This window comes from Aquarana catesbeiana, linkage group LG07, assembly GCF_042186555.1.
Source record: "Aquarana catesbeiana isolate 2022-GZ linkage group LG07, ASM4218655v1, whole genome shotgun sequence".
Taxonomy (NCBI): Eukaryota; Metazoa; Chordata; class Amphibia; order Anura; family Ranidae; genus Aquarana; species Aquarana catesbeiana.
The window spans coordinates 189,635,852-189,662,536 of record NC_133330.1 but is presented as its reverse complement, the minus strand read 5'-3'; the positions used below and the strand labels follow the sequence as shown (position 1 = coordinate 189,662,536).

At 46.1% G+C, this 26,685-nt stretch overlaps 1 protein-coding gene across 5 annotated transcripts in view; it reads right to left on the bottom strand.

Moving 5' to 3' along the window:
* The window catches only part of LOC141103386 (coagulation factor XIII B chain-like), a 1,015,098-nt gene that overhangs the window by 874,991 nt on the left and 113,422 nt on the right, over nt 1-26,685 (bottom strand). The window lies entirely within an intron of this gene.

Below are 26,685 nucleotides of genomic sequence, written 5' to 3'. Positions count from 1 at the left end.
ATTCCACAATGTTGGCGCTATGTGGGGTCCGGGGGACTGTCGAGCACTAACCCATGGCCTGCCTCCAGGTGGTTTGGCAGCCAATGGGCGTTTCTGGAACCCATGTCTCCACCTGGCAATCCACCATTGCATTTAAGATGGTGGGTCCCACCAAAGTCCCCCATGGCGGACGACACACCATCTATTCCACACACGGCCAGCCTGACCAGCCAGTAAGTACAGGTCTAGGACATGACTGGATTGCTTTATGCACGATTACCTTTGCTAACACATTACTTTTTGGTATAGATACCTCTGTTTCAGGGGGGCCTATGTGTGTCTGCAGTGGTGCATTTTTACCCCATTCCCCTCTTTCCTTCTACTCCTCTCCTTCTCCTACTCCCTCTCTTCCTCTCTGTTTCTGCCTCCTCACCCCTCCCCCCCCTTTTTCTTCCCCCTCTTCATATCCTTTCTTTGTTCCCCTCTTCTCTTCCCCTTCCCTCCCTTTTCCGTCTTACCTTTCTCCCTCTCCTCTCTATTTACCGCTATTTCCCTCCATTTCTTAGCTGTTTTTTTCTCTCCCATCTCCTATTCCCCCCCCCTTACTCTCCCCTCCCCCTTCCTTCCCTGTACACACTTTCTTTCTGTCCCTCCTTTTCTTTGCGTAATCTCTCTTGCTTATCCGTCTCTCCTCTTGTTTTCATTCCATCCATTCTTGTTTTCTGGTCTGCTCCCACTTAACAGGTTTTCAATACATTTTTCCTGACAGGCTCCATGGCAGCATACGTGTGGGTAGGCTCCGCCTCCATAACTACCCAATAGGACCCCCTCTCCCATAAATCTTTGCTCTAGGCTGCTATCCGTGTTCCTTTTTTGTCCTCCTCCGTAGGACCAGGTGTTGGTTCTCCTACCTGAAGATAAACCTCCCTACGATCGATGCCGCCGAGTGCCAAAGATTCCTCCGATAGGCCCTGACTGTTAAGCAGGGTATGGAGTGTATAGCAGAGTAGCGCTGAAGATTGGATCGGTTCATCTATGTGCGCCCGGTCTGTTTGCCTAATGTTTCAGGCGACCATTATCTGCTGCCAAGTCCGGTGTGTGTGTGTGTATGGATGGCGTTCCTCGGCCCAGGTGATCGTAGGTGGAGGGGTAAGTTTTCAAATTTATATACATGGCAGCAGTGTTTATGTGTTGTTGGTACCTTTTCCGTGTGTTTATTTCCCATCACTGGTGTCCAAGCTGGTACAGTCGCTTCCTGCATTCCAGCAGCCGCTCTCTCGTTTCATTTCCGGGTATCGGCGTGCGCTCTGCGCATGCGCGGATCTGATACGAAGTCGAGGCTTGGTTCGTGCATGCGCGCGAGCGTCTCGCGTCTGACGTCGGCGATGACGTCACGGGCACCACTTTCAAAGCTGTGGAAAGCTTACAGAGCCCCGGGATCGTTCGTGGGGGATATGACGGCTTCCCGGGGCGACTATCTTGACGGTTCAAGGTAAGACAATCTCTATTGTCTGGGTATGAGGTCGTTTGTCAAGCCAGCTGATGTGTGAATGTGTCTCTGCAGTTTCCTGTTGTGTTGACACTATGGACTCCTCACTGCCCCCTAGTGGCCAGCCCGCTTGTAGCAGGTATGTTTGCAGTTATGCTTTTCTACCTGTACAAGGACTGAGAGTAGGACACCAGCTGATTTCTTTCTCTATCTTTTCTGTGCTTCTTTTCTCACAGCCCTCCTAGGTCTGATCCACACCGTAGTTCCCATAAAGGAAGTGGATCATCAAAATCACACCACCGGCAATCTTCCTCCAGGTCTAGCCATCATAGATCTCCTTTCAGATCTGAACAGTGCAATAAAAATCCTTCTCACCCCCCTTCATCTCACTCTAGAGAGAGATCAGGAAAATCATGCTGGGGGTGCAAGATGCCTGTTCCAGGAGGCAATTCTCTCTGTGATCACTGCTTCTCTAAAGCTGCAGATGAGAGGGATGGTGCAGACCAGCGTTTGGAATCTATGGTGAGACAGGTTGTGAAAGAATCTCTACAGGAAAGAGAGGCTCAACAGCCCCGTGATTCCCCATCAGACCCATTATGCCCTCCAGTGGGTGAGGGTTCTGTACATGAGACATGGGAGTCTTCCCAGCCAAATCACCCTTCTGCTCCTGTTTCAGACAGAGAATCGGATCTGGAAGATCCTGGTGTGGGGTTTGACTACGCTTTAGTCCCTTCTTTGGTGAAGGCAGTAAAAGAGGCCCTGAAGTGGGAAGATCCAGTTACTTCCCCCCCAAAACAGAGAAAGTTTTTCAAGCAGCTCAATAAGGAGCGTCAATATTTTCCTTTTCTCTCTGAGCTGGGCGATGTCATTTCTGAGGAATGGAGCAAGATGGACAAGAACGTTCCATGCAGTCAAAGGTCTTGAAACTATATCCTTTTAAGGAAGAGGAAGTAAAACACCTTGAATCAGCTCCATTAGTGTATACAGCACTGATGAGACTAGCAAGATATGTAACGCTCCCCTTAGAGGATGCTGTATCTTTTAAAGATCCTTTGGGAAGACAAATTGATTCAGATTTAAAGGGTCTACCTGGCGTCAGGAATGGCATGAAGCCAGTACCTGCGATAGCTGCAGTCTCCAAAGCTTTGGAATCTTGGTCTGATAATGCGGATGAGTTCCTAAGAGGTATCTCTACTGAAACAGCGAAAGATTCTCCTATCCAGGAGATCAGGCTGGCATCAGCCTTTCTTGGGGAGGCCTCTTTTGAAGTCTGGTTTCCTCCCTCAAGACAGACGTCTACAAAATCAGAGACGCAATTTTCCTAGAAGACAAAACTCTGATCACGCTAGGGAAGCACGCAGCTACTGACCCGGTCGGGAGTTTTCAAGGTCCTGGAAATCCAGGCAGTCCTCCTTTAAGAAACCCGCAAAAGGTGGTTCCTCTGGCAACCAGGACTCCACTAAGTCCTTTTGAAATTGGGCCCGCTCAGGCATGCCAGGTGGGGGCTCGTCTTCGCCACTTCGGGCATGTCTGGGTGGCCTAAATCCGGGATCTCTGGACCATCAGGATGGTCTCCTCCGGTCACAAGTGGGTCTTCAACATTACCCCAAGACTCAGATTTGTTCCCACATCTCTTCCAGGTTCAGAAGAGAAAAAGCAGGTCCTGTTAACCTACGTGAGCTGTTTATTGGATCAAGGCGCAGCCGTCCCTGTTCCAGAAAACGAACGAGGCAAAGGCATGTATTCTCCTCTGTTCATGGTACAGAAGAAAAACGATACATGGTTCAAAAAAAAAAAAGTTCAAAATGGAGTCTTTAATTACGATCCAACAATCAATACATCTGGGAGATTGGATGATTTCAATCGATCTGAAAGATGCATACTTTCACGTGCCAGTGGCAGCAGAGTTCCAACAATTCCTCCGCTTTGCGGTAGGCAATCAGCATCTGCAGTTCACATGTCTACCCTTCGGCCTAACAACGTCACCTCGGCTCTTCTCAAAGGTCCTGTTGTCTGTTGTGGCTCTACTTTGTATCAAGGGGATTCGTCTCCACCACTATTTAGACGACCTACTTCTCCTAGTTTAGAACAAAGATCAACTGTTAGAGCACAGGAGCTTAGTCATCTCCACCCTGCAGGAATTCGGGTGGCTTCTGAATCTAGAGAAGAGCCATCTAGAGCACACACAATCTCTGGTGTTTCTAGGGGCTCACTTCAACACATTGGAAGGCACCATCTCCCTTCCAGAGGAGAAGATTGGAGTGATTCGAGACAGAATACATGCAGGCCTGAAAGGAATTGGCACGATGACAGCTACCATTCCTATGGTGAAGTGGGCCCAATGGCATACACGACCCTTCCAAAAAGGGTTCCTTCAACAATGGGATTCTTCCAGCCAAGTCCAGCGCATACACCTTACGTCTTCCATGAGGACGTCTCTCCTTTGGTGGCTTCAAGGGAAGAATCTGCACAATCACCATTCAATCAGGCCCATCTCATGGGTCACGTTAACTTCGGATGCCAGCAATCGAGGTTGGGGGCGCTCACTGCCTTTCAGAAGTGGCGCAAGGCCAATGGATCTTCCCTGCTCGAGGGATTGTCTCCAACATTCTGGAGCTGAGGGCTGCCTTTCAGGAACTCCTGTCATTTCACCATCTAATAGAAGGGTCTTCTGTGATGCTAAGGTTGGACAATACAACCGCGGTGGCTTACATAAAGAAGCAAGGTGGAACTCGCAGCTGGTCTCTGCTACAGGAAGTGGAGCCAATAATGAGCTGGGCTCAGAAGTATTTGTCCAACATCTCGGCAGTTTACATTCCGGGGATTCAGAATGTACAGGCGGACTTCCTCTCGCGAGTGCAAATGGACAACAACGAGTGGTCTCTCCACAAAGAGGTGTTCGAGTGGCTTCTGACCCTGGGAGTACTTCCAGAGGTCGATCTATTTGCTTCTCCATGCAATCACAAAATGCCCAGATATTATTTGAGGTTCAGAGACCCTCAGGTTTACGGGATAGATGCTCTCTCAGATCAATGGAAGTTTCAGAAGGCTTATGCCTTCCCTCCAGTACCGGTGATTCTTCAATTCCTCCGGAGGCTCAGAACAGAGAAGGTGGAGATCATTGCAGTGATTCCTTTCTGGCCCAACAGGCCGTGGTTTCCTCTGTTATCGCTCCTGAGTGATCAAGACCCAGTTCCCCTTCCTCTCAGGCCGGATCTACTGTCGCAAGGCTCGACGTTACACCCATGCCCATCTTGCCTACACCTCAGGGTGTGGTTCTTGAGAAGGAAAGGCTTGAATCTCTAGGTTGTCCGGAAGAAGCTATTCCAACTCTTCTTAGTGCCCGGAGGGGAAGTACGAACAGAGTATACGAACGGATATGGTCTAAATTCTCTGATCATATGTCTTCCCGGTCAAATCCATGTAATTCTCCAGCAGTACAGGACATTCTAAGTTTTCTCCAATCAGGGCTGGACCTATCTTTAGCAGTCAGCTCATTAAGAGTTCAAGTTTCAGCCATCTCGGCCTTCACAGGAGTATCTTGGGCTAATCACACATTAGTCCGATCAATTCTTTAAAGGAGCTATCAGGCTTAAACCTCAAAGAAGACCTAGGTTCCCCAAATGGAACCTTCCTATTGTCTTGGATTTTCTCTCCAATCTCGGATCAGATCCTGACAAACCTCTTTCCATGAGAGATCTCACGCTCAAGACCACCTTCTTAGTAGCGGTGACATCGGCTAAAAGATTGTCAGGGATTAGAAATCTAGGTTCAGAAGAACCTTTCCTAACCTTCTTTCCAGACAGGGTAGTGTTGATTCCCATGCTTGGGTCAAACCCTAAAGTGACCTCAGTCTTTCATGAAAATCAAGAGATTGTACTTCCTACTTTCAGAACAATGGACGATCAGGATGTTCATCCACTTGACGTAGGCCACACTCTAAAGCAATATCTGGAGGTCACGGCTCCATTCAGACGAACGGAATTCCTTTTCGTTCTTCTCCATGGTAAAAACAAAGGAATGCGAGCTTCGGTCAGATCAATTTCTTCTTGGATTGTGCAGACCATTCAGAGGGCATACAAGGTAAAGGGCTTGGCTCCTCCAGAGGCAGTGACCGCTCATTCGACCAGGAGTATCTCGACATCGTGGGCAGCTTCCCGGCATGTCGCGCCTGAAATTATTTGTAAAGCGGCTTCCTGGTCTTCTATTAACGCATTTGTTTCTCACTACTGTGGTGAGCCTGCGGCTCTGTCATCCATTAATTTTGGTTTACAAGTATTGTCGGTTGACAATGTAAAATAAATTTGGTTTCTTTGCTCAAAATTTTTGCCCGCCCGTGTGTATTTTTGGGCAAGTTATTTCCCACACGTATGCTGCCATGGAGCCTGTCAGGAAAACGGAAAATTTATATCAAATACTTACCGTAATTTTCCTTTCCTGATAGGCTCCATGGCAGCAGGAGTCCCTCCCAAATGTCTGGAGTAGGCTAGTTACGGAACATGGATAGCAGCCTAGAGCAAAGATTTATGGGAGAGGGGGTCCTATTGGGTAGTTATGGAGGTGGAGCCTACCCACGCGTATGCTGCCATGGAGCCTATCAGGAAAGGAAAATTACGGTAAGTATTTGATATAAACTTTCTGTTATTTTAGATCCTGCCACCTGGTGTGGGCTAAATATTGTGTTTCGCAGTCCTTGTCAGTGTCATTGCACAGTGGGGTTCCCCCTCCCCATCCTCCCTGGACAGCCCTTGGGGGGGGTTGATGGGGCACAGCCCACTGACACCTGCCACTTTCTTTTGATTTGTGTTCTTATGATTGTACTATGTGAGTATTATGCCTGTAGCAGCCTGTTAAATTCTCATCTGTATTACCATTGTATACTGTATGATATTTACATTTTCATCAATGTAAATTTACATTAAAGATTGTTATACCCTTCTCTTTCCCTGAAGAAGGAAAACTGTATTCCCGAAACACGTAGAGATTTATCCTGTGAACACCTTGACTGACCAGGCCTTATACCCTAGAAGGCTGGTCCGGTGCTCTAAACATGGACAGTAGCAGGGTATTTCAAACTTGAATTGTATGTTGCTATGTAATATGTTTTTATTGTATCTTGTATTTATTTTTTCACATTGACCAGTATTTTTTAGAATTATTTTGTAATAAAGTTTGGCATTCGCTTTTTTACATGTGTGTTACCCATGATTCTGCCTTAAAGATCTTTTGGGTTTTACATGAATTGTATTAGTTTAAACTGTAGTTCCTGATACAATTTACAATAATGCTATAGGTTTTAACCCTGTTCTGTTATCCCCTGAGGTAGGCTATATCTTTGTTTTAACTATGTTCTTATTGTGGCACTATGCTTTACAGAGAGCTTCACAAAACCCTCTTACAGCAAACACAGACCCCACACATTATTATTATAGATTTGTTTCAAAGCTATACCTTGCTTTGTTAACTCTCTTATTGAACTACAGTATATCTTTTGGATTAAATTATACACGTAAAAAACAGTGGAGAGAGATCGGGAAAGCACAAGATTTTGGACCATTAAAGAAAAGCTTTTTGAGTTCTCGTGCCCTTTTAAGGATGTTCTCTTTGTTTCTGTAATTAATCAGGCTTATTAGAAAGGGCCTTGGGGAGCTGCCTGGAGGTAATGAATGGGTAGGAACGCTATAAGCACATTGAACTGTGAATAGAAGGGATAGATGGTCCCTTCCAATGTCTCAGCTATCCATTATGGGTCTGAGCACTCAAGTCTTTTAGGGAGGCCCACAATCTGTACGTTGTTCTGACGCATATATTCTCAAGGCCCTCCGCCTTTGATATGTTACAGTCTTGTGCATTGCAACCTTCATATTAGTACTGAGAGGATTAACTGTGTCTTCTAAATCACTCATATGACCTTCTAAAGCAGACATGTTCCCAGTATTTTTGCAAATCATGGCAGATCAGGCAGATCAGGGATATCTCCTGCTCTGACTCTGACTTGCACTTGCCCAGTATGCATGAATATTAAAGCGTTGTAGTGGGTATGGGGCCCCCTCCCATCTGTCTATAAACATCCCCTGTAATAGGAATAGGGCATGGCAGGTCCTCTTTATGGAACAATCTGGGGTCAATAAAAACCCACATCTCTCCTCCAGGTTGGAAAGACTGAGATGTGATGTCATAACGTCGCACCCAGGCCCCTGAGAGTCAGAGACTGCCAGGGACCATCTGGTCCTCGGTATTCTCTGTGGTTGAACTCCTGCCGTGGCAGATTCCTTCTCCCTCTGGCCAATCTCACAGGCAAGCCGATAGAAGCACCGGAGTGCCACAGGAGGGTTAGTCCCTTCCCGCCCGCCTATAAAAACAATTAAGTGGCTGAACAGCCAATATGATTGTTCTTATGGTGCAGGGAATCGCTGGAGGAAAAAATTATATCTGAATGATGCCTGCAGCTGCAGACATCATTCAGATATCCCCACTCAAAGCCTAAGACATCATATGATGTACTGCTGGCGGGAAGTGGTCACTGCCTATGAGTGAACTGATACATTTGTTGATATGCATTACCAATATCTTAGCCAAAATGTTTGTGTTGTCATCAACAAGAAATGCCTGCTGATATGAATTACATCAAGTGGTGTCTTTACTTGTGAAGGGAAAGGGGTTGGGGAGCGCTAGATATTTAGACCAAGAAAATATTGATACATATAAGATGAAAAAAATTCCCTTAAATGAAATTAAATTCAAATAAAAATAAATTCAAATAAAAATAATAGTAATAATAATACCAGCCTGCCTGTATATCTAATGTGAACAAAATTCAAAAGTGCACAAGATTAACTGTACAATCGTGACATAAAGTGTAAAAAAATATAAAATAATTGTGTGTCAAATATGAATTAACATCAATAACAGAGTCCATCAAAAATTGGTGTAAAATCCTGATGTAAATCTTTGATAACAAAAACGTGAGCAGCAAAATCCCTTCACCATCACTGAAAAGACCACACCAATGTGCTCATGGAAATGGATGTCCGCTTACCAGATGGAGTTGACCAATTTAATTAAAAAAAGGTCAAATAGGCTTTAGCAAGATATTGCTTGCTGCAATGGAGAAATATATACCAGACTCTTGTCCTCACATCACAGGATCTCACGCATGGGATATAAAATAGATGGAGAGGAACCGAACATAGTGTAACACCATTTATTTAAAAATGAAAATTAAAACAGAACATAGCCAAATGGCTACTCACATAGAAGGTGCCATCGCCCGGCACTGGGGCTGGAAAGCGTGTCTAAGGATGGAGGAATCCAATCTATGGGAGAAGTTTCCCAGATGATCTCGGCAACGGCGTGCGTTCCACCCTCGACGGACGGACGAACCACGGAGGCCGGAAGTGATGTAATTGCGTGACCAAGTACCGCCTCGACGTACGTTTCGTTTTACACGTCTTCAGGAAGCGTACTTGGTCACTAAGGAGACGATTTAAATAGAGTTGGAGATTTGCATAAAGGGGAGGGGTTGAATGCTTCACAGCCTCAGCGCCGTTCATAGAACACCGTACAACCATCTCACATAGCAGTTTACATGACAAAAAATAAATTAGCCTTCAACAAATGATTTATACAGTAAGAATAATCTTATATATTGTTTCAAAAAGATGGCATATTCCGCCTAACATTTACAAATAATAGTGAATATACCTCAATATAAATTAAATAGGAAACCAGCTAAAAGTAACTAAAACCCAGCAGTGTAAAAAAATTATTATTATTAAAATTAAAAAAATATAAAAAATATAAAATTAAAAAATAAAAAATAAATGATGATTTAATAAAAAAATTTCTTATGAAAAAATAAAAAATTAATCAGAAATTATAATTAAGAGTACATAAATAAGAATTTAGAAAAAAATACCTAAAAAAACTTCTAAAGGGCGAAAAAATAATAAACAAAAAATAAAAAAATCAAAAAAAATCCAGCATAGACCTAATCATTGGTTAAAAAACAATTTAAATCCAGTTCGATATTCAGGCCCTGTGGCTGCATCGTTTGTAAACGATACAGCCACTGGGTCTCATTCTGAGAAACAGCCTTTTTAAGGTCAGTACCTCTCCAATTGGAGGTAATCTTATCTATACCATAAAAAGTAAGTAATCGGGGGTCTCTATTGTGGACCATACGAAAGTGCCGTGATACACTATGATTTAAATAACCTTTGGAAATATTAGCCACATGTTCATTGATACGAACTCTCAATTTGCGGGTAGTACGACCCACATATTGAATTGAGCAAGGGCACTCTAACACGTAAGTGACATAACTGGAATTACATGTAATCAGAGGTTTTATGGAGAATTCTTGTCGGGTGACCTTAGAGTAGAATTTAGAAATCTTTTTCCCTACTCTATTTGTGGTACGGCAGGCTTTACATCTGGTACAATAATGAAAACCCGAACCATCCAGAAAAGTAGACAGTTTCTTAGGAGGGTCGGGCACATTTGGGGCTATCATGTTCCTAAGTCCTGGTGCCCGTCTATAGATAAACTTTGGTTTGGGGGGGAGTAGATTCTGTAAATCTCTGTCTTTACAGAGTATAGACCAGTATTTATGAAATATTTTTTCCACACCCCTGTATTGGCGATGAAAACCAGATATAAATGGAATGTCTCCCGAAAAGGGGACTTTTTCCTTAGGAACTAGAAGAGAATCTCTATTCATGGCCAAAACTTGATTTTTAGTTTTTATAAGATTATTAAGGGGATAGCCTTTCTCCTGAAACTTTTGGGTGAGGATCTCAGATTGTGCATGGTAATCAGTAATATCATCACAATTTCTCCTAATGCGCATATATTGTCCCTTAGGGACGGCTTGTAACCACTGTGGATGGTGACAGCTATTAACTGGCACAAATCCATTACGATCAGTGGCCTTAAAAAATGTTTTAGTAACCAGCCTATTCCCTTGTTTGATTAAAGTAAGATCTAAATAATTAATAGTATCCCAACTAAATTCAGCAGTGAACTTAAGTCCATAGGTGTTATCATTCAAACTCGAAAGAAATTCCTGAAAGTCTGGTATAGTGCCCTCCCACAAAAGAATGACATCATCAATGTACCTTTTGTAGTACCTTACCGATTTGTTAGGTTGATGGTAAATGGTTTCATGTTCCCATTTATTGAGCACTATATTTGCTACACTGGGGGCATACCTAGCCCCCATGGCAACTCCTTTGACCTGATTGTAAAATTGGTGATGTGCCCAAAAATAGTTATTCCCCATAGCTAATTTCAGTCCTTCAACTAGAAATTCGATTTGCAATAGTTTTAATTTTGATTGATCAATAAGTGCTAATTTCACTGCTGACAAGGCATCTTGTTGTTTGATATTGGTATAGAGTGATTCTATATCAATGGTCACTAATAAAGTGTTAGAAGAAATCGTGATATTCTGTAAAGACTGAATAAGAGCTCGACTGTCTTTCAAATATGATCGCCCACAGATAACTAAAGGCTGAAGGTAAATGTCCAAGTACTCTCCTACACGGGAATATAAAGACCCTAACCCGCTTACTATGGGTCGGCCGGGGGGTTTTTCTTTACATTTGTGTATCTTGGGCAATATATATAAAACAGGGATACGTGGGGCCTTAGGAATAAGATAATGAGCTTCATTTTTGTTGAGAATATGTAACTGTAAACCCTTGTTTACCCAACAAGAGAGCTGCGTTTTAAATTGTGGTGTGGGATCCGCCAATAACGGTTTATAAGTAGTAGTATCCTGTAACAATCTTTGAATCTCTAAATTGTAGTTCTCTTTACTGAGAACTACTACTCCCCCCCCTTTGTCCGCTGGTCGGACTACTATTTGTTTGTTATCTTCTAATTTTTTAATACCTTACTTGGTTATAAAAAAAAAAAAAAAAAATATTAAGGCTTCTTTCATTGATGCCAGTAGATTGTGGAGGTCAAAGTCCGTATTAAAGGTATATAGCAGGAGTTTGCTAAGTTGTGAAATGAATTAGTGACACTGTTCTAGAACATGGTATTTTTCTATTCTAATTTGGGGAGATACTGTATCGTTGAAAAAGAAATTAGGAAAAGGTGGTCAACAAGTTCCTCAGTGAGATATTGCACCTTCCATGTATATAAGTCAGAGTAGAATGTGACAAAGGCACCCAATATATCCTCAGTGAATGTCAGTACCTGGTAAGAGGGAAGGAGACCTTTTTGTATACAGAATATGTCCGATTATACTCCGATCTGGTAAAATACCTACCAGCTTTAACAATGGACTGCAGTGCTTGTGTACAACACATACCAGTGCACACGAGTTATGTGCACCTTAGCACATGCCCACTGATTCCCATGGACCCTTAGTGTGTTAGTGCACTGCATATTCTGTGTGTGAATGATGTCTTTGGGCTCATTGACACAGATGCTGTGCCCTGTACAGCATGAATCGGCGGCTTGTTTATGTGGCTGCTGCCACCTGAAGCTGCATGCAACTATTCTACGTTACTCTATGGAGAAGCAGTGGTTGTAAAAACACAGCTGCAAGTCCCAATTGGACAAGCGCGTGGGTGTGGGTGCATGGCCCCAAACACAAATCGTGTGCATTCAGGGCCACTCAACTGCACACCTGTCAAATTAGGATCTGCAGCTATTTCTGTACAGTTTCTGCATTCCAACAGAATAACATGAGGTACCTGAAAGAAGCTCAAACTGCATAAACAATCTGATCATTGACACAGTATGGGCCACAGCGCTCATGTGAGTTGGCCCTTAATATTGGTTCTTTTTTGTTTTTTTTTTTTTTAATATTTTTTAACAGCCCTGGTGGTGGTGGTGGAGGGCACGTTGGTGAACTGTCAGGGTTCTGAACAGACCCCTAATGTCTCACTTTTCAAGCACAGACACAGATCCCCAATCCCCTTCTCTGCAATGAATGAATGAATGAATAGGTAGTGCTTTGTACACAGGCTTTCTGTTCTTCAGAAACTGGAAGCATAGTATACACAGTTTACAGGAGTCATCAAGCACTCACTGTGTCAATTCAGGAAAGGCAGAGATCAGTAAACATGACATGTTTATCAACCCTATGCTCTTCATTCTCACATCGATCCCAGTGTGCCCAATAGCTGCTGACAGCCAGTGGGAGGGAGAGGTAGAGAAACGTGCAGGGTGGGGTGAGCCAAGGGTTCAGAGCTGCAGGGAGGGTATCAAGGCTGGGGGTGGAGTTGAATCAGTGGGAGGGAAAGAAGTTTAGAAAGTCGAGGGGATTTCAGTAAGCCAGGGGATCTGTAATCAAAAGGGTAAGCAGAGGAAACATGGCAGGAGCAGAGGTGGCAGTGGCAGGGAGGGGTGTCACATTTTTGATGAATAGTTATTTCTTAGTAACTGATGACAGCTCTTCTTTTATTCAGCAGAGCCTAAGCTAATAGCAGAAGAGGGAATGCAGCTGGATGCGGTTCTGTGTCACCATGTTGCTGACTGCAAAAGGTTTAAAGGGTTAGTTCACCATATTCAAAAATGCCCCATGCTGTCCCTAAACACCATTACAGAACTGTAAACGAATCAGCTTTAAAAAATATGCTTTAGTGATATTTCCTTACATGTAGGCAATTTTCACTATAAGGAAAACCTAACAACAGTTATCCAAACTCTACTGTGTTTTTTCTAGGACAGAGCAGCCATTAGGATGAGTGCTCTCTAGCAGTACAGAGTGAGTGCCGTTCTTCTCCTGAGCCCCACACATGTGCAGTGTGCTCTCCCTGCGCTCAGACACTAAGCTCATCAACAACATTACAAGAGTATGTGTAGGGCACGGGAAAAGGACAGTGCTCGCTTGTCTTTGATAACCTAACTCTTTAGGGATAAATAATTTCAGAGTACATGCAGCTACAGAAGACAGGCATGGCTTGTTTTAACACTATTAATGCAGGTTAAGAATATGTAAATTCCTTAGTATCGATAGCCTAGGAATCGCTTCCCTTACATGCATGGTATGGTTATAAATCCATACTAGCTCTAATTGCATAATCATGTGGGGGAATGCTGTGCAAGCAAAAAAACAAATTCAAATGGCTGGAGATGTCAGGAGTAGGGATGAGCTTCGTGTTCGAGTCGAACGCGTGTTCGACTCGAACATCGTCTGTTCGGTCGTTTGCCGAATTACGAATGATATGGGCCGTTCACGCCAAATTCGAGTGGCGTGTCACGGCCCATAATTCACTGCTGCATCGCAGTGCATTGCTGGTTGATGATGGGCCAAGCATGCACTATGACCCGCATGCTTGGCCAATCACAGCGCTGTCTGAATAGAGAGCCGTAATTGGCCAAAGCCAAGGAGGCTTTGGCCAATTATGGCTCTTAGGGTTTAGTACACGCCCCACACTATATAAGGCCGCCTGCACGGCGGCCCTGTGTAGGTGTGTTCCGAGAGAGAGAGAGACACACACAGACAGTGTAACTTGATTTAAGTTAGATAGAGTAGGCAGGTCGAGTCAGTTAGCTGCAGTTACAGTGTATTTTGTGTATATATATATATATATATATATATATATATATATATATATATATATATATATATATATATATATATATATATATATAATATTGTAGCAGAGCGTCCCAGAGAGAGCCAGGAAAAGTCCTGTTCGGGGTTTATACATCTCCCAGGCTCCTCATACACATTCAGGGATCTCTGATCCATGGTCCAGTTCAGGTCTTGGTCCTCTCCCTCAGGCTAATTTAAGCTCACCTGAGCAGACAGCCTTTGCTCTTGGCCTGGGATACTTAGACAACTTCTGTGTAGGAGAGCAAAAAGGTATGTGGAAGCTGACAAGCTGTAGGCTTGCTCAGCCTGGTAGTTAGGATCTGTAAATATTGTTTAGTTAGTGCCGAAACACGGATAGGTTTTGTTTTGGCTATTTTTGTTCCTATTTGTTTTTTTTGGAACACTGTACAGCACCTGTATATAGACATATATATCACAAATAAACAATGCACTGTTTGTCACTATTTCACTGGATTTGGTATCTGTGCCTGAAAGACTGCTCATCCCAGGGAGCTTTGTACCTGCTACCTGTCCCCCAGGTTACATATGGTGGAGACTGCGACCAGCTGTAGTAAGTTACTACTTAAAAGGCCAGTACCTAGAGTGACTAAACATGGAGGAAATCCTAAAACAATTGGTGATATCCAACGCTGCGCAGCAACAATCCAACGCTGCGCAGCAACAATCCAACGCTGCGCAGCAACAATCCAACGCTGCACAGCAACAATCCAACGCTGCACAGCAACAATCCAACGCTGCACAGCAACAAGCAAACGCTGCACTGCATCAAGCAAACGCTACACAGCAGCAAACAAACGCTATCGCACAGCAAACCAAGGCGCTGTGCCAACAGATTGGTGCTGTACAGGAGCTATTGCAGAGGCTGTTTGAACAGCTAGCCACTGATGCAAAAGAGGATAGGAAAACCCTGGCTGCTGTTGTGGAGACGCTAGCACAGTGGTCACCTGCTAAAGTTAATGTTGTTGGAGACAAGCCCTCAGCCATCCATGTGGGTCGCTTTCTTTCTAAGATGACTGCAGATGATGATCCAGAGGCCTTTCTCTTAACGTTTGAACGGACCGCTGAGAGGGAAGGTTGGCCCAAAACCCAGTGGGCAGGACTGGTCGCCTCCTTGCTGTCTGGAGAATCGCAGAAGGCCTACTATGATTTGGAGTCAGCAGAAGCAGGAGACTATGAAAAGGTCAAGCGGGAAATCCTGGCGCGACTTGGTGTCACCTTGGCAGTTCGAGCACAGCGGGTCCACAGTTGGTTCTTCCAAGACGAGAGGCCTCCAAGATCGCAGATGTTCGACCTAATTCACTTGGTGAGAAAATGGCTACAGCCAGAATCCCTGTCTGGGCCACAAATAGTGGAGCGTGTGGTCATGGACCGGTTCCTGAGGTCACTACCAGTTCCCCTGCAGAAGTGGGTGAGTCAAGGAGACCCCAACTCGGTGGACAACCTCGTGGAACTCGTTGAAAGGTACTTTGCTGCAGAGAGCCTGGTCACCACCCCTACAGGCGCACAGATTTTCCACCCAAAGCCACGGTCTCCCCAGGCAACCGGTAAGACTGTTCCAGGGGATGTGGGTGGTAAGCATGGCAAGGAAATAGGAGGGAGGATTTTTGGTGCCAGGACTGAAATTTGGCATCTCAAACAAGGGAAGCTACTGCCTTTCAGCAAACCAAACTGGGGAAACATCAGGTGTTTTCGTTGCCAAGAACTGGGACATGTTGCAGCAAACTGTCCATTGACAGATGAACCAATGCAGTGTGATCTATTAGAAGGCAGTCTATGTTTGCTGCTGTTTCATGCGCTGCAGCACCAAGTATGGGAAAACACATGTGCCAAATTACTGTTAATAATAAGCCTATTACGGCCTTGCTGGACTCTGGAAGTCTAGTGACTTTGGTTACAGCTGAGATGGTTGAAACTGTGAATTTGCATGCTAAAAAAGTTGCTGTGATCTGTGTACATGGGGATACCCGCGAGTATCCTATAGCCACTGTTCAGTTTAAAACTGGCTTAGGTACGGTGACCCATCCGGTTGGACTTGTGCCCCACTTGGTGCACGAGGCCATCGTTGGTAGAGACTTCCCTAAGTTTTGGGAACTGTGGGATCGTCCCGACCCGGTCGCAGTAGCTGACTCAGTGAAAGAGCCAGAACTCCTGGCCGCTACTGACAATGTGGGTTCAGGGGACTCTTCTCAGGGCTCCCCGGGTTTTCCTTTCTCAGTTATGGCAGGAGAGCTGGAGGAGCCTAAGGAGGTCCCCACAACCAGTGGAGCTGGACAGCCATCTGCTGAATCTGAGCCTATGTTGGAGTTTGCTGACCTTAATGTACACAAGGAAAATTTTGGTACCGAGCAGAGAAAAGACCCAACCCTTGCCAGGGCCTGGGAAAATGTAATGGTAATTAATGATGTACCTGTCGAATCAGGGGACAGGCTCTGTTTTCCTTATTTTAGCAGCAATGAGGATTTACTGTATCGTGTATGTAAAAAAAATGATGAAGTGGTTGAACAGTTGGTGGTCCCTAAGCCATACAGACGGGTGGTGTTGGAACTTGCCCATGGGCACTTGCTAGGAGGTCATTTAGGGGTTGAGAAAACTACTGAAAGGGTGTTGCGCAGGTTTTATTGGCCGGGATACAGAAGGATATTGAGAATTATTGTCAATCCTGTCCTGTGTGTCAGATGTCAGCCCCACTACAACACTTCCGAAGTCCTTTAGTGCCCTTGCCCATTATTGAAGTGCCCTTTGAGAGGATTGCCATGGACCTTGTGGGTCCACTCCCCAAGTCTGCCCGAGGTCATCAGCATATCCTTGTAATCATGGATTATGCTACCCGTTACCCCGAGGCCATTCCCTTACGCACCGCGTCTGCTAAAAACATTGCCAAAGAGCTGTTTATGGTGTTCAGTCGTGTTGGAATCCCTAAAGAAGTCCTTACAGACCAGGGCACCCCATTTATGTCACAAATAACATGAGAGCTGTGCAAGTTATTTAAGGTGTTGCAATTGCAAACCTCAGTGTACCATCCTCAAACAGAAGGCTTGGTGGAACGCTTCAATAAGACATTAAAGAGCATGTTAAAAAAGGTTGTTGACAAGGATGGGAAAAACTGGGACTTCCTGATACCATACTTGATGTTTGCCATCAGGGAGGTTCCCCAGTCCTCCACGGGGTACTCTCCATTTGAGTTGCTTTATGGGAGACACCCTCTGGGACTCTTAGACATAGCCAAAGAAACTTGGGAGGGGGAGCAGACACCCCATAAAAGTGTCATTGAGCATATCGCTCAAATGCAGGACAGGATTGCAGCAATCATGCCAATGGTAAAAGAACACTTACTGCAGGCCCAAGCAGCCCAACAGAGAATATACAACAGGGGGGCCCAACTCCGTGTTTTCTCACCTGGTGACAGGGTCCTGGTGTTAGTTCCCACAGTTGAGAGCAAGTTCCTGGCTAAGTGGCAGGGTCCCTTTTGAAGTAATTGAAAGAGTTGGGGAGGTCAATTAGAAGGTATATCAACCAGGGAAAAGGAAGCCCGAACAGATTTACCATATAAACCTGTTAAAGCCCTGGAAGGATAGACTGGCGTTAACTGCGAGGTCCCTCCCGGTAACGCCTAAGGGTGCTGAGTCCCTTCTGATCCCCGAGGTCACTATTCCAGACACCCTGTCATTCCCAAAAGCAGGAAACTAGAGAATTCCTGATAAGAAATAGAGAGAAATTTTCAGAGTTACCTGGCACGACTTCAGCAGTTCAGCATGATATTGTTACTGAACCAGGGGTCTGTGTCACGCTCAAACTGTACCGAATTCCTGAAGCGAGGTGAAAGGACATCAGCGAGGAAGTTAAAAGAATGTTGGAGCTAGATGTCATTGAGGAATCCAATAGTGACTGGTCTAGCCCCATCTTGTTAGTCGCAAAACCGGATGGCACTTGGAGGTTCTGTAATTACTTCAGGAAGCTTAATGCAGTGACAAAGTTTGACACGTACCCAATGCCCAGAGTGGACGAACTTATAGACCAACTTGGCAAGGCTCGCTATCTGACCACTTTGGACTTGACAAAAGGTTATTGGCAAATACCCCTGACTGGTAGCGCCAAAGAGAAGACTGCATTTGTGACCCCGGAGGGTTCCTTTCAATAAAAAAAAAAGGCCTTTTGGGTTGCAAAATGCCCCCATGACATTTCAGAGGGCCATGGACAGGACTCTAAGACCCCACCGACAATATGCAGCAGCATATCTAGATGACATAGTGGTACATAGCACTGACTGGGAGTCTCACTTGCCCCGTGTCCAGGCTGTCCTTGATTCCCTCTTCAAAGAAGGTTTTACAGCAAATCCCAAAAAATGTGCCATTGGTCTAGAGGAAGCCAAGTATTTGGGCTACACTATTGGGCGTGGTGTCATAAAACCTCAAGTGAATAAATTAGAAGCCATCCAGGAATGGCCACGTCCTGCAGACAAGAAGCAGGTCAGGGCCTTTCTTGGCAATGCGGGGTATTATAGAAGATTTATCCCAAATTTTGCAACTATAGCTGCCCCACTGACAGACCTTATGAAAAGGAAAGACTCTGTAATGGTGAAATGGTCCTCAGTAGTAGGGATGAGCTTCGAGTTCGAGTCAAACTCATGTTCGACTCAAACATTGGCTGTTCGCAAGTTCGCCAAACAGCGAACAATTTGGGGTGTTCGCGGCAAATTTGAATGCTGCGGAATACCCTTTAAAAGTCTATGGGAGAAATCAAAAGTGCTAATTTTAAAGGCTAATATGCAAGTTATTGTCATAAAAAGTGTTTGGGGACCTGGGTCCTGCCCCAGGGGACATGGATCAATGCAAAAAAAAGTTTTAAAAACGGCCGTTTTTTCAGGAGCAGTGATTTTAATAATGCTTAAAGTCAAACAATAAAAGTGTAATATCCCTTTAAATTTCGTACCTGGGGGGTGTCTATAGTATGCCTGTAAAGGGGCTCATGTTTCCTGTGTTTAGAACAGTCTGACAGCAAAATGACATTTTGAAGGAAAAAACTCATTTAAAACTACCCGCGGCTATTGCATTGCCGACAATACACCTAGAAGTTCATTGATAAAAACGGCATGGGAATTCCCCAAAGGGGAACCCCGAACCAAAATTAAAAAAAAAAAAAAAAAATGACTTGGGAGTCCCCCTAAATTCCATACCAGGCCCTTCAGGTCTGGTGTGGATTTTAAGGGGAACCCCGGCCAAAATTAAAAAAAAAAAATGACGCGGGGTTCCCCCTAAATTCCATACTAGACCCTTCAGGTCTGGTATGGATTTTAAGTGGAACCCCGCCCCAAAAATCCATACCAGACCCTTATCCGAGCACGCAACCTTGCAGGCCGCAGGAAAAGAGGGGGGGACGAGAGTGCGCCCCCCCCTCCTGAACCGTACCAGGCCACATGCCCTCAACATTGGGAGGGTGCGTTGGGGTAGCCCCCAAAACACCTTGTCCCCATGTTGATGAGAACAAGGGCTTCATCCCCACAACCCTGGCCGGTGGTTGTGGGGGTCTGTGGGCGGGGGGCTTATCGGAATCTGGAAGCCCCCTTTAACAAGGGGACCCCCAGATCCCGGCCCCCCCCCCTGTGTGAAATGGTAAGGGGGTACTTACCCCTACCATTTCACTAAAAAACTGTCAAAAATGTTAAAAATGACAAGAGACAGTTTTTGACAATTCCTTTATTTAAATGCTTCTTCTTTCTTCTATCTTCCTTCATCTTCTGGTTCTTCCTCCGGCGTTCTCGTCCAGCATCTCCTCCGCGGCATCTTCTATCTTCTTCTCCTCGGGCCGCTCCGCACCCATGGCATGGGGGTAGGCTCCCGCTCTTCTCTTCTTCTTTTCTTCTCTTCTTCTCTTCTTCATTTTCTTCTCCGGGCCACTCCGCACCCATGCTGGCATGGAGGGAGGCTCCCGCTGTGTGACGGCGCTCCTCGTCTGACAGTTCTTAAATAACGGGGGACGGGGCCACCCGGTGACCCCGCCCCCCTCTGACGCACGGGATATGACGGGACTTCCCTGTGGCATTCCCCGTGACGTCACAGGGAAGTCCCGTCATGTCCCGTGCGTCAGAGGGGGGCGGGGCCACCCGGTGACCCCGCCCCCGTTATTTAAGAACTGTCAGACGAGGAGCGCCGTCACACAGCGGGAGCCTCCCTCCATGCCAGCATGGATGCGGAGCGGCCCGAAAAAGAAAATGAAGAAGAGAAGAAAAGAAGAAGAGAAGAGCGGGAGCCTCCCCCCATGCCATGGGTGCGGAGCGGCCCGAGGAGAAGAAGATAGAAGACGCCGCGGAGGAGATGCTGGACGAGAACGCCGGAGGAAGAACCAGAAGAACCAGAAGATGAAAGAAGATAGAAGAAAGAAGAAGCATTTAAATAAAGGAATTGTCAAAAACTGTCTCTTGTCATTTTTAACATTTTTGACAGTTTTTTTAGTGAAATGGTAGGGGTAAGTACCCCCTTACCATTTCACACGGGGGAGGCCGGGATCTGGGGGTCCCCTTGTTAAAGGGGGCTTCCAGATTCCGATAAGCCCCCCGCCCGCAGACCCCCACAACCACCGGCCAGGGTTGTGGGGATGAGGCCCTTGTCCCCATCAACATGGGGACAAGGTGTTTTGGGGGGCTACCCCAAAGCACCCTCCCAATGTTGAGGGCATGTGGCCTGGTACGGTTCAGGAGGGGGGGTGCACTCTCGTCCCCCCCCTCTTTTCCTGCGGCCTGCCAGGTTGTGTGCTCGGATAAGGGTCTGGTATGGATTTTTGGGGGGGCCCCATGCCGGTTTTTTTTTTTTTTTTTTTTTTTTTTTGGCGCGGGGTTCCCCTTAAAATCCATACCAGACCTGAAGGGCCTGGTATGGAATTTAGGGGGACTCCCACGTCATTTTTTTTTTTTTTTTTAAATTTTGGTTCGGGGTTCCCCTTTGGGGAATTCCCATGCCGTTTTTATCAATGAACTTCTATGTGTATTGTCGGCAATGCAATAGCCGCGGGTAGTTTTAAATGGGTTTTTTCCTTCAAAATGTCATTTTGCTGTCAGACTGTTCTAAACACAGGAAACATGCGCCCCTTTACAGGCATACTATAGACACCCCCCAGGTACGAAATTTAAAGGGATATTACACTTTTATTGTTTGACTTTAAGCATTATTAAAATCACTGCTCCTGAAAAAACAGCCATTTTTAAAACTTTTTTTTGCATTGATCCATGTCCCCTGGGGCAGGACCTGGGTCCCCAAACACTTTTTATGACAATAACTTGCATATTAGCCTTTAAAATTAGCACTTTTGATTATTCATGTTCGTGTCCCATAGACTTTAACGGTGTTTGCATGTTCGAACGAACTTTTTTCCTGTTCGCATGTTCTGGTGCGAACCGAACGGGGGTGTTCGGCTCATCCCTAATCACAAATAAACACAGCACTGTTTGTCACAATTTCACTGGATTTGGTATCTGTGCCTGAAAGACTGCTCATCCCAGGGAGCTCTGTACCTGCTACCTGTCTCCCAGGTTAATATAAATATATATATATATATATATATATATATATATATATATATATATGCGCACACACATATATACATACATACACTGTATTCAGTTTAGCTAGATCCTGTTCTTCTCTTCCTAATATACTGGCAGGCAGGTGTTTTTACAGTATTTCTAGTTACTGTACTGTGTACCCTGCACAGTCTCACCTACAGTATAGCTACCTGCAGCCAGGTGCTTGTGTAGGCTCTTTCAAGTATTTCCAGTTACTATACTGTGTACCCTGCACAGTTGCGCCTACAGTATAGCTACCTGAAGACAAGTGCAGGTGTTATCACACTAATAATACTACAGGCAGGCAGTTGATTCTGCTAGCTGCAGTATAATCGGTGTATATGTATGTGTGTGTATATGTGTGTGTGTGTGTGTGTGTGTGTATATATATGTATGTATATATATGTATATATATATATATATATATATATATATATATATATACACACACACACACACACACACACACACACACACACACACACACACACACACACACACACACACACCCCCCAGTTTTGGGCAGCTCACTGCAGGCCAATAGTATGTCTGGAAGGTCAACAAGGAGAGGCAGACAGTCACAAGCCAATAAAAGAGGGCAAGCAGGCTCTGTGTCTAGAGGCAACAGTGCTGGTCGTGGACACGGTGCATCCTCATCAGCACGTGGCCGTGGGACACGCTTGCCCTTTTTTTCGGCAGCTGGCCGTGTTGAGCTGCAACATGCGGAAGACTTGGTCAAGTGGATGACCAAGCCGTCCTCATCCTCTCTCACCAAGGCTCAGGGTACTTTGTCTGGCAAAGCAGCTGCCAACATGGCCTCTTCCCTCGGCTCTATGGCATCAGTGACTCCTTCCCTAGCCCCACCATGTCCTTCTGAGGAGTCCCTCGAACTGTTTGACCACAGTGTTTGGTACATGCTCCAGGAGGATGCCCAGCGTTTTGAAGGCTCCGATGATGGTACTTAGCTAGAGGAAGGCAGTAACGTGAGCCCAGACAGAGGGGGTGCCCAAGAAGGACAGCAATCTGGCAGTCATGTTCCCCCTGCTGCAGCATACTGCCAGGTTTGCTCCAGTGATGAGGAGGGAGGGAATGATGAGGTCACTGACTCCACGTGGGTGCCAGAGAGGAGAGAGGCAGGATGCCCTCCAGGGGCCAGCCTAAGGGCAGCACACTGACTGCATCACACCGCAGAGCTCCGCATGTGCAGGGCACTGCTGTCTCTGCGCGTTATTCTTCTTGTTCTTTGGTGTGGGCCTTTTTTGAGACAAGTGCATCAGATCGCACTGCTGCTTTTTGTAACATATGTCTCAAGCGTATCTCGATGGCCAAAACATCTCCCACTTGGGCACCACATGCTTGCCCAGACATATGTTGACCTGCCATGCAGTTCGTTGGCAAGCGTACCTCAAAGACCCACACCAAAGAACAAAGAGGACCTCTCCTTGCTCCTCATCAGCTGGGGTCTCCAACTCCACTATACCTTCAGTCCTCTCCGAGACCTGCACTGAGAGGAATGAAGGTGTAGAATTAGGTGCGTCACAGCCAAGTACTTGCGGGCAATCTGCTATCGGTACACCGACATCAGATTGTACCAGGCAAATATCCCTGCCCCAGCTGCTGCACCGCAGAAAGAAGTTCGCTCCGAACCATCCACATGCCCAGCGGTTGAATGTTAGCTTGGCAAAATTGCTAGCACTTCAACTGCTACCTTTTCAGTTGGTAGACTCTCTGCCCCCTTCCGTGAGTTTGTGGAATGTGTGGTTCCTCAGTGGCAGGTTCCCAAACGCCACTTTTTCTCACAGAAGGTGATTCCGGCTCTCTACCGGCATATGGAAGGCAATGTCTTGGCCTCGCTGGACAGGGCGGTCAGCGGTAAGGTGCATATTACCGCTGACTCATGGTCCAGCAGGCATGGACAGGGACGTTACCTAAGTTTCACGGTGCATTGGGTAACTCTGCTGGCAGCTGGGAAGGATGCAGGACAAGGTGCAGTAGTGTTCGAGGTTGTTCCACCACCACGCCTCCAAAATGCCACTACTGGTGATTCTGACACACCTCTTACCTCCACCCCCTCCTCCTCTTCTTCCTCCATGGCCTCTTCCTGTGCTTTGTCCTCAGAACCAGCAGTGCTCCGTAGGCATTCAAGGGGCTACGCAAGTACGCAGGCCAAAAGATGCCATGCGGTGCTTGAGCTGGTGTGCTTGGGGGACAGGAGCCACACTGGGGCAGAGATTATGTCAGCTCTGCAGGAGCAGGTTCAGAGGTGGTTGACGACATGCCAACTTAAGGCAGGAATGGTGGTTTGCGACAACGGCACCAACCTCCTCTCCGCCCTCCGACAGGGACAACTGACCCATGTGCCCTGTTTGGCTCACGTCCTTAACTTGGTGGTGCAGCGGTTCTTGGGCAGGTACCCAGGCTTACAAGATGTCCTGAGGCAGGCCAGGAAAGTCTGTGTGCATTTCCGCCGGTCGTATAATGCCAGTTCTCGGCTGGCAGACCTCCAAAAGGAATTTAACCTGCCCAAGAACCGCCTAATCTGTGACATGCCCACCAGGTGGAACTCAATGTTGGCCATGCTGCAGCAGCTGCACACGCAGCAGAGGACCATCAATGAGTACCTGTGCGACTATGGCACCAGGACAGGGTCAGGGGAGCTTGGTTTTTTTTTCCCCACGCCAGTGGGCCATGATCAGGGATGCATGCACTGTCCTGTTACCATTTGAGGAGGCCACGAGGATGATGAGCAGTGACAGTGCATGCATCAGTGACTCTGTCCCCCTTGTCCACCTGTTGGAGCACACGCTGCGTGGAATAATGGACAGGGCACTTGAGGCAGAACGAGGAGGACTTCTTTAGCTCTCAAGGCCCCCTTTATCGGGAGGGGGAGGGGCAGAGGAGAGGAGAGGAAGGAGGAGGAGGATTGTGTCAGCATGGAGGTGGAGCCTGGCACTGGGCATCAGCAGCACTTTTTAAGGGATCATTTACAGTCCCAAGAAACCCATGGACTTGTACGTGGCTGGGAGGAGGTGGCTGCGGATCATGTTGTCCTTAGTGACCCAGAGGACTCTGGACCGAATGCCTCAGCAAACCTACGCTGCATGGCCTCCCAGATCCTGCAAAGCCTGCGAAGGATCCTCGTATTCTTGGTATCAAGGAGAGGGATCAATACTGGCTGTTAACCCTCCTTGATCCACGTTACAAGGGTAAGGTTGCGGACCTTATCTTGCCGTCGCTGAGGGAGCAGAGGATGAAATATCTTCGGGAGGCCTTGCAGAAAGGTCTGTGCAATGCGTTCCCAGAGACTGGGAGGTTAAAAACTCCTGTTCCTGGACAACGTGTTGCTGAGGCTTCGGTCAGTCAAAAAAGGAGCGGTGGAGAAGGTGGCCGTCTGACCGATGCGTTCAGACAATTTTTTAGTCCGCAGCCCCAAGGTATGATTGGTTCCAGCAACCATCGCCAGCGTCTGTTTTACATGGTGCAGGAATACCTAGGGGCAAGATCTGACTTGGACACCTTTCCCACCGAAAATCCTCTGGGTTAGTGGGTATTGAGGATGGATCACTGGCCAGAGCTTGCACAGTATGCAATTGAGCTACTGTCCTGCATCCAGCGTTCTTTCGGAACGCACATTCAGTGCTGCTGGAGGCTTTGTAACCAATCACAGGGTGCTTCTGTCCACCAACTCGGTCGATCGACTGACCTTCAGAAAAATGAATCGGTCTTGGATCACCACCAGCTACCAAGCACCTGATGCTGATGTAACCGAATAATTTTTTTTGAAATGTCAGATCCCTTCAAGACTGCCAATGCTGATGCTGAGTGACTATCCTGTTATGCTGAGTAATTATCCTCTTCCTCAATGATCTTGCTGATAGCTTCTAAGAACATTTTTGGTTCTGGGCGCCGCCACCAGTGGCTAAGGCCCAATTTTTCAGCCCCTGTTTAACAGGGGCGTGTAATTACAATTCTTGATGCAATGTTTTGCACGAGGGCTCGTTCCTGCGCTCCAACTAGAGTATCTGTGAGGGGTTGCAGTGTTGTGGCATGTGCCTAAGGCCCAATTTTTCTGCCCCTGTTCTACAGGGACATGTAACTACAATTCTTGATCTAATATTTCAAAGCAGGGCCAGTTTCTGCGCCCACCAAGAGTAACTGTGAGGACTTACAGCATTGTGGCACCAGCATCACCAACACCACCACCAAAGGCCCAATTTTTCTGCCCCTGTTCAACAGGTGCATGTAATTACAATTCTTGATCTAATATTTCACAGCAGGGCCCATTTCTGCGCCCACCAAGAGTAACTGAGAAGACTTACAGTGTTGTGGCACCAGCACCACCAACACCACCACCAAAGGCCCAATTTTTCTGCCCCTGTTCAACAGGTGCATGTAATTACAATTCTGTATCTAATATTTCACAGCAGGGCCTGTTTCTGCACCCACCAAGAGTAACTGTGAGGACTTACAGTGTTTTGACACCACCACCATCACCAAAAGCCCAATTTTTCTGCCCCTGTTCAACAGGGGCATGTAATTACAATTCTTGATCTAATATTTCACAGCAGGGCCCTGTGAGGGCTTACAGTGCTGTGGCAACACCAACACCTAAGGCCCAAATTTCTGCAGAGTATATAGGGCAGGACCCTACTTTCAAACATCCAACTTGCAAACGGAAGGAGACAACAGGAAGTGAGATGAAATCTACCCCTAGGAAGGGAAATTCTCTCCTGCAAGAGTTAATATGGGAAAAACGTTTCTCCTTTCCACTGATGCTTTATCACCAATCCTTGTTTCACTAAAAAACCCACATTTTCAAAAAACATTTGTCATTGGGACAGAAAGTGAGGTGAAATCTTCTGAAGAGGAGTACAGACAGCAAAACAAATGTCACAGGGGTGATAACCCTTCCCTATGTTTTCCAAAAAGCTTAAAATAGATTTTTTGGCTGGAGCTAAACACGTTAAAAATGTACCAGTTCAAAATTACAAACAGATTCTGCTTAACAAGAAACCTACAGTCCCTGTCTTGTTTGCACCCCCTGTATACTGCTGTTCAGAGTATATAGGGCCTGGTGGCCAC